The sequence below is a fragment of the Astatotilapia calliptera genome, chromosome 3, assembly GCF_964374335.1.
Source record: "Astatotilapia calliptera chromosome 3, fAstCal68.1, whole genome shotgun sequence".
Classification (NCBI taxonomy): domain Eukaryota; kingdom Metazoa; phylum Chordata; class Actinopteri; order Cichliformes; family Cichlidae; genus Astatotilapia; species Astatotilapia calliptera.
Genome location: NC_137424.1, coordinates 20,397,661 through 20,412,077, shown reverse-complemented (window position 1 = coordinate 20,412,077; position 14,417 = coordinate 20,397,661). Strand labels below are relative to the sequence as shown.

Here is a 14,417-nt window from a genome sequence, read left to right as displayed (position 1 = left end):
TTTGGTGGTGGCTATGGCGGAGCTTCCACAGAGGCAGCAGGTGGATGAGGGAAAGGGGAGGCAGGAGGAGCAGAGACCCGAGGCGGCTGCCGGTCCGAGTGTCAGGTGAACTGAACTTCAGGTAAGAAGTTATGACCTGCAGTCTGTCTGGGTCAGATATAAACCAAGTTTAGGTGGAGTTTATTTTCCTTGTGCTGACTTTTTACAGTCAGTTATAATAACTCCCACTCAGAGGAGACCAGAGATCACATTAACATGTGTGTCTCTGTAGTAACAAACATGACATATTGGCCCAGTTTATTTTTCTTATCATTGTTGTGAGGAGACCATAAATAGCATTTGTATTTTCTGTTGTACAGTTCATTTGCTGTTATGGATAAAAAGTCTTTTTTGTTTCAAAATAGCTGATAAATATTCGTTGATAGCTGCAAACATCTGCGCACAAATATAATCCTATGAAGTGGTTCTATATAGTGTGTAATTTATTGCTAATGCAATCATATGGCACATTGACTTCTGAGGAAATGTTAGATGCACTCATCATCAGAAAGGTGTCCGACCTAAACCAGGGGGTTTAGAGCATCATAGAGTTTTTGTGGTTTGTTTTCTTTAAGTCATTTCACAGATTTTCTCTATAATTTCAATTCCTTGAATAAAACAACAAACTTAGGGGATGATTTTGTAATCCGACTTTATGTATGAAAGATTTGACTAAACATAAAACAATCTTCCAACTCAGTCGTCATTCTTATCTTGTGAAATCAAACCAAATGTTCTGTTGTCTCTAAATCAGGGATTGATGAAATCTTTGATTGCATCCATTTATGAACATGTTCTCATTCATATTAAATCGTAGTCTAAGTCCTTCTTTAGAGGGATAAATGTCATTCATTGTCTTCAAATGTGTTTCTGTTGTTTTGGGGGGAAGTTTGAAGTCCATTGTTCAAAGTCTGTTAATGAAACTTTATGAAGTTTATGTAGGATGTTTTTCCTATTTTGTATTTGTTTGAATTATGATGTATTTCTGACTCTTGCTGCCATGATGCCAGGTCTCTCTTGAAAACAACATTTTTAATCTCAATTAAATTTTCACCTGGAGAAATAAAGATGATAATAATAATTTTGTCTTCAGGGAATCATTTCTCTGTAAAACAGCTTCTTCTGAAACTCTTGTTACATTTCTTGTTTATTGTTTGCTGGTTGTAGAAAAATGTCATCGTCTCTGTGTGAACTTAAACTCTACATGTGGTGTCAGCTATAAACGAGCTCTAGAGTCTAATAACGATGCTTTTATTATTGTCTGGTATCCAACCTAACCCTGGGCCTCTGGCTGAATGTGAAACACCAGCAGATGTTAAAAACTGTCTGGGTTACACGTGCATCACGTCGTGTGCTTCCTAACATGGATATGATTGGAATCTGGGCTGTTCAAGCGGTGCTGGTATCGTTGTTGTTTCTGAGACTTTCCAAATCTTTACTGGATAAAAACGTAGCAACTGATGGATTTAACATTTAGCTCTCAGACTGTCCCAGAAAAGGCGGAGGTCTGGAAGTTTATGTGAAGCTCTGTCTTGCTGCTCAAGTCTTGTTCTCTCCATCTGCACCTCAGCCATTTGAAATCTTGGCCTTAACTATTGATCTGTTTGGAAATCAGACTGTTGTTGGCTGCTATCAGCCTCCACCTGCTTCCCCCAGCACATCACCGTCTCTGGTTCAACTTTTATCTGAGCTGCATTTTAATGACGTCTTTCAGATGGATGATTTTCATTGGGACTGGCTTTCTTCTGTGTCTGATGATTTTAAGGCACGCTGCTTGTTTTTAAAACTGACTCAAATTATTTAAAGCCTCACACGCCTTGATCCTAAACACCCAGATAAATCTGCTCTTATTGACCTTTTTTAACTAATATGCTGCGTAAGTTTTCCACATCTGCAGTTTTTGCCAACGACCTGAGTGATCACTGCGTAGTTGGTGCTGTGAGAAACACTCTCACGCTCCGAGCCCGCATCAGTTTGAACTGGGGTCGTATTAAACAGGCTGACAATGTCAGTTTGGGAACATTTACAGGAGAGTTGTGTCTACTTTGTGGACAGACACGCCCCTTTTTGCCAGGTCAGGGTGAAAGGTCGGGACAGGCCTGGTTTGGTTCAGTACCGGCCGATCTCCTACATGAGAGAAACCAGGCCTGGGCAGGAAGTCTGGCTCTGATGCTGATTGGCTACGTTTTCATTAGCTGTGTAATCGGATTACTGCCTCCATCATCAAGATGTAACTATTTTTTACTTTAACGACTGACAGTCCAAACGACCGTAGGAGGTTTTGGCAAACTATAAAGTGTCTCTGCCAGCTGTGACTCCTCAGAGCTTCCTCCTCACTTAAATATCGACTCCACTCCTGTGTCAGACAAAACTGAAATGTTGCTTTAACAAACACTTTGTTGCTTCTTGTTCTTTGTTCAGCACAGTATCTGATGGTAAACCTCTTGCACACAACTCTGCTCGTAGTTCCTGCTTACTGATACCTTTTCCTTCACACCTGTCACAGTAGAAGAGGTTTGTAAGGCTTTGAATAGCCCCAACACCAGAAACTCGTCCTCACAATCGTTCTCCTTCCTTCTTGCACTTGGCTGCAAATATCATAGCTGAGCCAGTGTCTTATATTTTTAATCTTTCTCTACAACAGAAGAACACCACTATACTCTGTGTTCTCTGGTTAACTGGTCCTCATTGGTCTTACACAGGATGGTCCATTAGTATCATTTTATCTATCAATCTGTTTCTGGGTTACTGCCTCCTATTCATCAGAGTACATGTTAGGCAAACAGTTTAGTCACAGCCTGCAGTCTCAGGACATCATTACATCCACTGTTCCATCAGTTCATGCAGAGCTTGGGAAGAAGGCGTTCTCCTTTTCTGCTCCGTCTTCATGGAAAACATAACCGAAGGATTTAAGGCTCTCCGTTGATTTCACTTGCAGACTTCAAAAGACGTACACATGTTTTTGTGAAACCATCTCTGGGAACTTGTTCTCGTTTTTAATGTGACTGAGTACATTACACAAACTTTTCTCTTATTGTTGTAATTTTAATATGTGTGTCTGGAACAGGTCTCTCTTGTAAATGAGACATTGAGTCTCAATGAGCCGACCTGTATAAATAAAGCTTCAATTACAAAGTCCTTTGTATAAAAGCTCCTTCAGCTGCCAGTGGGACGTGCTGTGGCACTATCGGTTGCAGAGCCTTTATATTGTTAGTTAGAAACTACAAATATAATGGCTCACTGTATTTCAGAATCAGAGAAACTTTATTAATCCAGGAGGGAAACTGAGTTGTCATAGCAGCAAATATACAAGAAACAACAAGCACTCATATAAAGTGAGTGTAGAAACAGAGTTATGATAAATAAATATTCAGATAAATAATATCAATATATAATATAAATAATCTATAATCCAGTTTTGAGTTCCCTCCCCAGACACCTTAACGCCCACTCACATCCTGGGCCATCTGACCTCAGGAAATCACATGATAGGGTGGGGCCAGGTTTCACAATGAGCTCACCCGAAACCCTGGCTGATTAGGACCCCCACCCGCTTTCACACCTTGGCTCATGTGATTACGTAGAGGATCATCAGGGGGTCCTTTGTCCCTCTTTGGGGGGAAACTCCCACTGGGTTTAAATCTGGGACTCCCCACCAACTGACCCTTAGAACTGAAGAAGCTTCTCAGATGAGAGGTGAAACGTCTTCAAGCAACTCAAAGAAGTCCAGACGCTTTTCTTTGCAAGCTCCTTAGTCTACAATGACCTGGATGACTGAGAACCGTCACAGACAACTCAGTCCCATATTTTAGGTTATTCTGAATAAATCGTTCATGCCCTCTCTTTGGAAAGAAGCTGTTGTGGTTCCTGGTCCTAAATCTAGTCGTCCAAAAGTTCTAAACGACTTCAGGCCTGCTGCCCTCACCTCAGTCTTTGAAAAAATCATCAGAAATGTGATTATGGAAGACACTGAACTTCAGCTTGATTCAATGCAGATTGCACATAAGCCCAATAGAGGAGTGGAGGACGTGCTTTTGATTCTACTTCACCTGATTGTCAAACATGTAGAGAGTAAAGGACTTCAGTTCATCGATTTCTCTGCTTCTTTCAATAACACAGCCCCAGATTTGAATCAAAAGACTTTTAGAACAGTTTGAAATCCGGACAAACCTGAGCAAGTGCAGTCATATAAATATCTTGATGACAAATGCTATTATTTTTCTGTAAAGCAAATTGACCTAAAAGTAAAGTAACCTTGATATGTCAGGATGTAGATGTCCCACCCAACAACGTCACCCAGCCCTGAAACATCGGTACTGTTCAAGGCAGCATTGCTGTCCACACGTCCATCAGAGTGTTTCTTTGGACTTCATGGTGTTGCTGCTCCCAGTATTCTCTGAGACAACCTCTGAGGCCGTCACAGAGCAGCTGTATTTGTACTGACATTACATTACACACAGGTGCACTCTATTTAGTCATTAGCACTCATCAGGCAATGTCTATGGGCAACTGACTGCACTCAGACCAAAGGGGGCTGAATAATAATGCACATAACAATTCTCTTCACTCTGCTGACAAGAGATTCAACCCCCACTATGAGCACCTTCTAAAGAGCACCATTGAAAGTATCCTCACCAACTGCATCACTGTGTGGTATGACTCCTGCACTGGGTCCTGCAGGAAAAATATGACAACGGGTAGTGAGAGCAGTGGAGAGGATTGCAGGGTCCTCTCTTGCCTCCCTCCCCAGGAGATCTACTGTGCCTGCCTCATTCGAAAGGTCCTCTTCATTACAGGTGACTCCACTCATCTCTTCAACAGCGTCTTCAGTTTGCTGCCATCAGGAAGGATACTGAAGAGACCTTTTGACCTTTACATTTTCGTTAATATCTTTAAAACAGAAGCAGCAGAAACGAGAATTTTAGCAGCACAAACCAGCACAAGCGTAGCACAGTTGATTGACACCAGTTTTGTTTGATTTAATTAATGTGGGGGGGCTGGTTGACCTCTGGGGACCTCTAGAAATTTTCTTGAATATCTTTAAAATGATAGCAGCACAAACAAAAATTTTTACAGCACAAACGTAGCATAAACGTTTGATACCACTTTTGTTGGATTTGAAGAAGGTGGGGGGTCGCGGGAAAAACCAGCAAAAGAACTCGAGCAGCCGGGCTATGTAAAAGGTGTAGGGGGGCATGTTTGCGGTCACGTCCAGCGGGTGTGTGGGCTGTTTGAGTCATCTGTTACCAGGCAAACTCCAATGCAGCAGGCTGCTGAACACACACAGGCCTCCTGCATCCTCCTCTTCAGCTCTGCTTGCCCGATATCGTGACCTAAGCAGGGTCGGGCCTGGTCAGTACTTGGATGGGAGACCGCCTGGGAAAACCAGGTGCTGTAAGCTTTTGCACTTCCACACACAAACTGCAGAGGGCACTTCTGCTCCTGCTTGTGCTTAGAGGCATGAGAAGTTAACATTTATGGGTGATAAAATCCTTTTTCTATATTTTTAACATGAGAATATCAGTTGTTTTCCAGAATATCAGTTGTGTTCCAGAGTAATCGGACAAAAGACAAACGTAGAACAAGGAAAAAAGAGGCCAAGTGTCTCACCTATAAAACAAAGTTACTGTTTTCTGAATAGTCTCACACAGATAAACATTTGCAGGGAATACCTTTTCCTTCAAAACAAACGTCACAGACTGTGTTTTTCTTTACTGATTGTATTTGAGTAGAAACTCAGATTAAAATGGCATCAGTGCTCATAAAATGATTTAACTGTAAAAGTAGGTGTAGTGGATCACTTTGCATAGATCTAGATAAAAGTGCTGTAAGCAAAGACTACAGTGGTCATTGAGCAGCTGTTCCTATAATGTGAATCTGGGATAAAGGCACAGATTATTTGTTTGCCTTTGTTTCCTGGTTCTTTCTTTCTTATCCAAATGGAAAAAGAGAGCATAAAAGTACTGTTTACAAGCAGCTTATCTATCTCATTGTGCCCACTATCATAAAATCTTGGTTGACTGAGCACTGAGCCATCTACCACTCGAAATTGAACCTGTGTGGGACAACAACAAAGTCCAGTATACTAAGTTTCAGTAATGTGCAGTTTTTTCTGTGGAAGATGTAAATCTAAATAGATGTCCTATTGTATGCATAATATACCACTGAACTTTATAAAACAACTTCTAAAAGCAAATTTCGATTTATTTTAGATTTTCTCAAATCCAAACAGTGCTAAAAGCATGCACACAGTCAAATATTTTTCATACGAGGTGCTGAAGGTTCTGCAATGTTCTGTCAGTGCGCCCCAGGGCAGCTGTGGCTACAATGTAGCTGCCATCACCTGTGTGTGAATGTGTGAATGATGTATCTGTGGCTTTTTGTCACACTTGGAAACCACGGTGTTGTGCAGCTATTTGCCTTTTTGCAGGGTTTTTAAAAAACTGCAGTTTTGATTTTAGTGAAAGACACCGTCTCATGACTCATTGAGTGCCGCGACTGACAAGCCAATCCGTGGCCTGCAGTCTGACGATGTCACATTTCCTGACTGCTTGGAACCCCGACTAAGTCGTCCTGTAGCCCACATCATAATGTTTCCATCTCTCTGCTTGACTGCGGGGATGCTATTTTTTTGCATCACACTCCTATTTCAAAAGGTCAGTTAAAGCCACATAATTGGAATTTGGTTTCATCTCCCCACAGCACTTTCTCCAAAGTCTTCCCTGAATCATTTAGATGTTCACTGGCACTTGAGATGGGCCTATACATGTTTCTCCTTGAACAGGTAGCTACCCTATGTTAGCCTAGCTTTCTATCACTGATGATCTGTGTGTATTGTTATGGTTCAAAATATGGGGATGGAGACAAGAGACAAGAGAAAAAAACCACAATAACAACACTGGTCCGGCCGGGTTAAGTCAAACGATGATTTTAATGATCACACGCGTGGGAGATGGACACCGTATGCAGACAGCCTCAGATCTCAAAATGGTGGAGCATTGCTCAAACTCTTATAGCCTCTGGTTCTCCCACCTTATCATAAAAGCCTAAACATTCACATGCTTTTCTCTCACACGGCGCCTAAGCTACGACCTTGGCTCCCCGTTTATCTGCTCCTGCTGAGTTGGGGCAGAAAACTCCAGCATGCTCTGTTCTCTTCTAATCAGACAAATAAGGCGATGGCTTTCTGCAGCAGTATTATGCATCATAAAACAATATCATTCATTCACAATAAATCAGCAGTCTACTTTAATGCAAATCAGTTTAACTAATGCAATAGTTGTCAGCTTCTTCTAATTCAGGAGAATAATGCAAACTAAAACTACATAATAATTCACAATCTTTAGTTAGGGGTATAACATGGCATAAAATAATATTATAATCTAACAGTATGCTGCTGCCTCTCTCTCATGTTACTTAAAAAATTAACCCCACAGCTTCAATAACCGTATCTAAAAATCTCTCAGTGAAAGTTACGGTTGTAGGTTTGGAAACATTTTGGGGTAGCCAGTGTTAAATAGAGACAGGGCCACATTCTTTATCTAGTCATTGTAATGAAAGAAGCACATTAAAAACTATATGAGAGTTTGCTTTTAACAAGCATGTAATGACTCTACTTAGTTTAGGTAGTCTTAGGGAGTCAAACTGAAAGTAGCATTTTGTGGATGTTTTCCCTGCTGCCCGATCCCATCAGTCTCTTAAAGCATCATTTCTTATGCGCCCTGGTGTGACAGTGGTTTCATGGCGCTACAGGTTACCTGAGCACATCAGGTATATTACGGTTGAAAACCAGTGCCCGGCCTTCCAGTGGGTGTTCGACCCCTCGTGCACAGCTCAGGAGTCTAAACGACCCAGCAGTTATGGACATGTGTGTTTTTGGTGTGCTGTCCCTCGTTCTCCCTGCTTGCAGGTATATCTGTGTGTGTGTGTGGATGCCGGAGTTTCTGAGAGCACCTGTTTACAGGCACCTTCAGGCCTGGTGGGTGTGGCCCTGCCAGGTGGTTGGCCACACTTGAAGACCATCACACAGCTGATCAAGCCTTGTCAGAGGAGCTACTTGAGAATGCGGTGGCGCTCTCTCTGACGCTGGATCATTGCGTGACTTCACGTTAGTCTCTCGGCCAGTCAGTACGGATAGTCTGCCGCATTGTATGTGTCTTACGGCTGCCTGTTTGTTATCTCCCCAGGAGAAGCGTGGAGACGAGAGGGCAGCGAGCACGGGGTGCTCAGACACTGAGGAGCGGAGACAAGGAACACTAGCACTGGGAAGAGGACATTTCACGGGAGTCGGGAACGCACTGCGGATTTATTGTTATTTTCCATTCACTGTAAATAAACGCACTGCTTGCATTCAGAGCTCCGTGCCTGGCTCCTCCTTCCTCACATCCCCACGGTTGACGCTGGCCAACCGTGACAAATAGCTTTTCTTAGATTCATTATTAGTTCAACATTGACAAATAGTAGTTGACTAATATCAGGAGCCAAAAAGAAAACAAAAAACAAACTAAATAAATATTTCAGACGCTGAAAATAAATTATTACGGTTGTTTAAATTTGCTGTCAGCAAGTTAGGTCTAATGCATGTAGTCAATCTAATGAATCAATATTACATGTAAAAAGTACAGAACTGAAAATGAAACTAAAATATAACGGTAAATGAACTGGTTCTTGTATAAAACCTTTCTACTCTCTACAACTTGCCTCATTCATGCACTCACTTTTTTCTATGCTTTTTCTCTGTAAGTGCTTTCTATCTAACATTAATACGCATTCATCCTCCCGATGGATGCATCGGAGAGCAACTTGGGGTTAGCGTCTTGCCCAAGGATATTTGGCATGCAGGCTGGAGCAGGCGGGGATTGAACCAGCAACTTTCTGATTAGTAGGTTTCCTGCTCTACCTGAGCTACAGACACCCCAATTTGTGGTGCTCTGGAAACAACACGTTCTCATCCCAACAGGTAACGATGCTATGTGACAAATCATCGGTATGTGTAAATGTGTTTTTTGTTCTAATCATGAATCGCTTTGTAAAACAAGACCTGATAGGGTTAAGGTTAAAGTTATGGTTAGAGTTAATGTTAGGGATAGGGCTGGAATGGACGGCTGGAGCCTCTCCTCCAAGTGTGTGTTACTGCCGCCATCAGCATTCTGTTGTATTCTGTTGTCTGCTTTTCTCTGTAAGCGCTTCGAGCCTGTACTTTTTTGCTTTAGCTGAGTAATGAAGTTGAATCAGTACTTTAACTTTCACTGGAACAATAGTATTTTTACTTCTACTTAAGTGGAGAATGTCTGATCTTTTGCCAACTCTGGCTGTCTCTCAGTCTTGGAATACCCACTTGTTGTCCAGCGGTGTCCTGGGAATATGGGAACTAGACAGACTGGGGAAACAATGGGAGGAGACACAAAGATGGAATCACTTTTACCATCTTTTATGTATTTGCTGGTCGTCTTATTTCTTCTATTTTGCAAGCACAGTGTTGCAATCATTGTCTTTGTGGTACAATGACACAGGTAGAATGCAGGTGTTTTCATGTAACACGATGCCAGAAAGATGAGTAATGTGTTTTGAAGAGAAGATAAAACATCATGTTTGAACAAAGATAAGCAGCAGACACGTCTGTGTGTGAGTTGTTCAGGTTCAGTAAGAAGGTAATATGTCTGCAGAATTTGTAATTCTTATGAAGATATTGCTTGTACAATAAATAAAATCCCTTTAACTTCTTCTGGAGAGTGTCTTTATATATTTAGTCATTTTGGGGCGATCCTTTATTTAGTAGTAACTCTAGTCGGGGATATATATCAGAGTTTACTTTCAGATATGAGCATTGTGTTTCCTGTGGATGAATGAATGAATTATTTATTTATGTAATTTTTGAAAGACTGGCTCATGTAAAATCTCTGAAAGTATGACAAAGCTCTCCTGTTACACTTTATGGACACCTGAGCGTCACCATGAGGGCCTGTCTTTATTCACTTTATTCACTGAAATCCACTTTTATAATGAATTCACAGTAATCACTGACACCTTCAGAGCATTACATTCATTAAAGACGTCTTCTACACCTACTCTTCCAGACGACCGACACATACTTCAACCACTGCAGGTTAACCAGCCACTCATCAGTAAAGCAAAAACTAAATGTAAATGTCCTCATGTGGAAAAGACTGAAACACAACTCCCATATATCACTAATGTAACAGATCCATTTAGGGAGAGTGAGAACACTAGGCTGGATGTGTTTTAATGCAGGAACATTCATCATGTCTTCAGTTCAACAAATCATTTACATTGAATATGTGAGCTGGATGGTTACACGACACAATGTGATTGTCAACAATAACTGCAATGAACGCTGGTTTGAGGGCGGAGTCAAGGAGGCCATTTACGTGAAAAGGGAAAGACCCTCTCTGAATCAAGGAGGGGGCCTAAGGGTACATCTGTCACCATCTTACAATGCTGTGATTGCAGCCGTTCTCCAACTCTCTGTGAATGGTACTCAGGACCATTGATCAGTGGTTGTTGATCAATGGTCATGAGAATTTGCATAATCATGATTAAGGAACTGACCTCCCAGCCCATTGTTCCTTCAGTCGGCTGGTTTCTCTGACTGAAAACGCTACGTCCAGAAGAACAGAATCAACTTTTGGAGATTTACTTCCCTGATGATTGAGCACGCATCAAGACCTTTTAATCAGGCCAACAAATATCTTGTACTCAATTTTAGCAGCAGCCATTGTGACACTGATGATAAAACTTGTGTAAAAGTGCGAAGCTGTAAAAAAGTAATTATAAAAAAGCGTTTTTGTAGCTGAATGTTACTGGATAGCTGTTTCATCTGTAACACATCAAAATAACCTGCTAAGGTTTAATAGGCTATAAGGAACACACTCACTTCCTGAGCCCTGGGCAATAAGAGACGTTTTGTGTTTTATGATTTATTGATATGTTTGATCCTTTCTGAGCTGCGTTAATGAAGCAGTCATTAGAGCACCATGTCCGCTAGAATAGTTCTGTAGTTTGATGCTTGAGTCGTTGCAGACTTGTTGAAACTCCCTCACCCGTCAAAGCAGCGTCTTTGTTATTCGAGTCCAGCAGATGGCAGTGTTTCACTGTCTGACGGCTGTCTGAAGCTTCAGCTGGATTATCCGTTTTCATGTTTGATTAGAGGTTTGTGTGTGTGTGTGTGTGTGTGGGTTTTTAGCCACGAGTTGTCCACGATAAAGCATATTGAATGGCCTGTCTAATATTGTTAGAATTCTCCTTTGGGTTAGTTTCATTACTCAATCGGGACATTTATTTGGAAAAAGAAAAAAAGAGGGAAAAAAAAGAAAAGAAAAGAAAAGAATTAAAAATAAATAAATCCTCATAGTTTACATTTACAAATATCAATACTGAATGTTACGTCCCTCTGCAGCTTCTAATCGTCTCAGTGTTTTCAGCTGGTGCTAATTGGCCACACCTAGTCAGGTGTGGATAAAAGCATACCTGAGGCAAGCTTCCCGGCAGTGCACTAGTCTTTGCCTTGGTGGCACCAGCCATTTTAGCCAACCTGGTTTTCCATTTTAGGATGAAACCTCTTCTCACCCACACTCTGCTATTCATCTCTGTTTTTATGTTGCGGCTTTTGAGCCGGGTCGTAACACTGAAGGTTACAAAGATCAACATTAAGACCAGTCTGTGCATTCAAAGCAGTGACAGAAAAGAGTGTGGGGCATTAACCCCCACTCACTTCACAGTTCACGTTCACAGCGAGCTTCGTCGAAATTTACAATGAGACCCTGAGGGACCTTGTGTTCACCGGCAAGTCCAGCAAGAGACCTGAGCATGAGATCCGCAAGACAGCCAGCAACGAATTGACAATCACTAATCTCACCTATGAGCGGGTCTCCAATGAGGATCAGGTACAGCAGACAGACATCTGTAGCTCAGAACAAATTAATTTCAAATCTGCTGACAAATTGTTACCAAACTTTGAAAATACATCAAACTTTATCGATGCTCTATGTTTTAAAACGTTCCCTCGTCCTCTCAGGTTCTCCGTCTGATTGCTTTGGCCAATCAGAATCGCTCCACTGCCCAGACAGCCCAGAATGACCGCTCGTCTCGCTCCCACTCAGTCTTCCAGCTGGATATTGAGGGAGTTAATGCCGGCAGGGATGTCAAGTGCAAATGTATCACACTGGAAGTACCAGCATCAGGAATGTGGTTTCTTCTTTTTGGATCTATAATATTTAGTCTGGTTAGTTATTGTTACTGTAACCAGTGCAAAATCTGCTCTGATGACTCAACGTTAATGTTTGAGCCCCTGAGCGCTAAAAGAAGTGTTTTGTAAAGTATTAAAACTACCTTTAATGGAAGGAAAAACGGATCACTGCTTCCTATAAGAGTTGGTTTTCTCTGTGTGTGTAGCCACTCTGTGCCTGGTGGACTTGGCTGGCAGTGAGCGAATGGTGAAGAGCCAGTCTCAGGGTGACCGTTTCAAAGAGATGACCGCCATCAACAGCTCACTGTCCAACCTGGGCGTCGTTATCGCCGCTCTGGCCAAAAAGGTCTGCAGCTGACTGGTTTTTTAAGGAAGCAAAAGAAGATCAGATCAGATGAGCATGATGTGTCTATTGGAAACAAGTTCAAAGAATTGTCTAATAATGAGTTGCTGTGCATCCACACTGCCTGACATATTTTACCTTTACAAATAAAGCAGGTACAACAGATTCATATACCAAAACAAATGTCAGGAACTTCACCAGATCACAGGGCATTGATCCTTTCTCTCTCTCGCTTTTTTTTTTTTTAACTCATCTCTGGAATTTTTCTTTTGTGTTGATCTTTACTCATACCAAGGCTGCTGGCTTGGGGCTGGCTATGAGCTCTGGATAGCTTTAACTTTAACAACATCTTCTTCTTCCTTACCTTCTTTAAAATATTCAATGTTCAGCTGGGTGAGGGTGATTTAAGGGTCTGTGGAGTTTGATGTTGGAAACACAGTGAGGCGGTTTGCCTCTAACAACAGGTTAGTGTGTGTCTGTGAGTGTGTGTGCCTATATGTCTGTGGCACTGTGCACATATATGAAACTAGCTGGCTTGTAATCAGACATACTGGAAGCTGATCAGCCAGTCACTACTCCATGTCGAGAAGTTGAATATCGTCTGATTCCGATCCCTGGCCAGTTGATTGGTCCATTTGTACTTTGTACTAAGGATCTGACAGATTAAACAACATTTAATGTCGACTTTGAAGGATATTTGAATACTCTTTACGGGGTAATGTGTACAGAAGTTCAGGGTTGCGCTGTATGCATTTAAAAATGTCTTACTTTGTTCATAATCTAGCAGCTATACACAGGTCAGAGGTGGAAGTAGGTGGCACTTAAATTTCATTTAAATGAATGGTCTTTGATTAAACTGTTACTTTTCACATCATCTCTTTTAATCCAAATTACATAAATCTAAAAAAGAAATTTTCAGTGAAAATAATTTCTTTTGTGCATAGCTCAGAAATATGGCCTCACCATTGCCTCCTCATTTAGTTTGCATGGACCTGTGCAAATTAGTCCCCACCTCACCCTTTCAACCATGTGTCCTGCATGACTGAGCAGCTTGGTGCGAGATGCACTAGTAGCACAGCTCATAGCAATGACAAAAATGTAACACCAGCCTCCAATTTATCACTTGTAGCTTACCAGTGCCTGCACTGGTTTCTGGGTTTGATGAGAACATTAATAATACCAACAGCTCTGCTGATTCCTTAGTAGTCTATTAGTTTGCACTTTAGCATGGACACCCAGTCCCCTTTGCAGCATTGCTTATAATCACTAATCACTTCCTGTGAAGCTCTTCTAATTTTAATTTGCAATCTGACTTGCTTCATCTGCACTATGAGTTAGAACAAAGAAAACACACCTGTGCAGTGTCAGTCACTACTCGTTGTGTGAAACCTTTTGGGATCGAATACCATCTGTGTCACATTATATTCATCCTTCCCCATGTACGTCATTGGGTTTAGACAGAGCTGTATCGGCATGAGACGGCGTTAAGGTGACAGTTGCCACAGTGTGACGTTGTGCTGTATCTGTAGTAATAGCCCTAAAAGACGTCAGGGGATTTACTCAAGCTGACAGGAAGATGGCATAGTCTATTGATGCATTAATTCAACTGCCGTTTCTACTCACAAAGCCTCCAGTGCCTATAAAAATGCTGGGATTCCATTCTGAGTGAGGAATGAATAGCAAATTGTAACTCTATGATGCTGTATTTATCCACTGTTGAACCCCCCCCCCCCCCCCCCCCTTTTTTTTTTTTTCCCTGACTGCACTCCTAGACTAGAGGACAGGGTGCCAGATTTTAAACTTTTCCCTTGCCCTTATATTTGTCTGATA

The 14,417-nt window shown here is 41.7% G+C and overlaps 1 protein-coding gene across 1 annotated transcript in view; it reads left to right on the top strand.

Moving 5' to 3' along the window:
• LOC113015973 (NACHT, LRR and PYD domains-containing protein 12-like) overlaps window positions 1–14,417 on the top strand; it is a 748,422-nt gene that overhangs the window by 265,308 nt on the left and 468,697 nt on the right. The window lies entirely within an intron of this gene.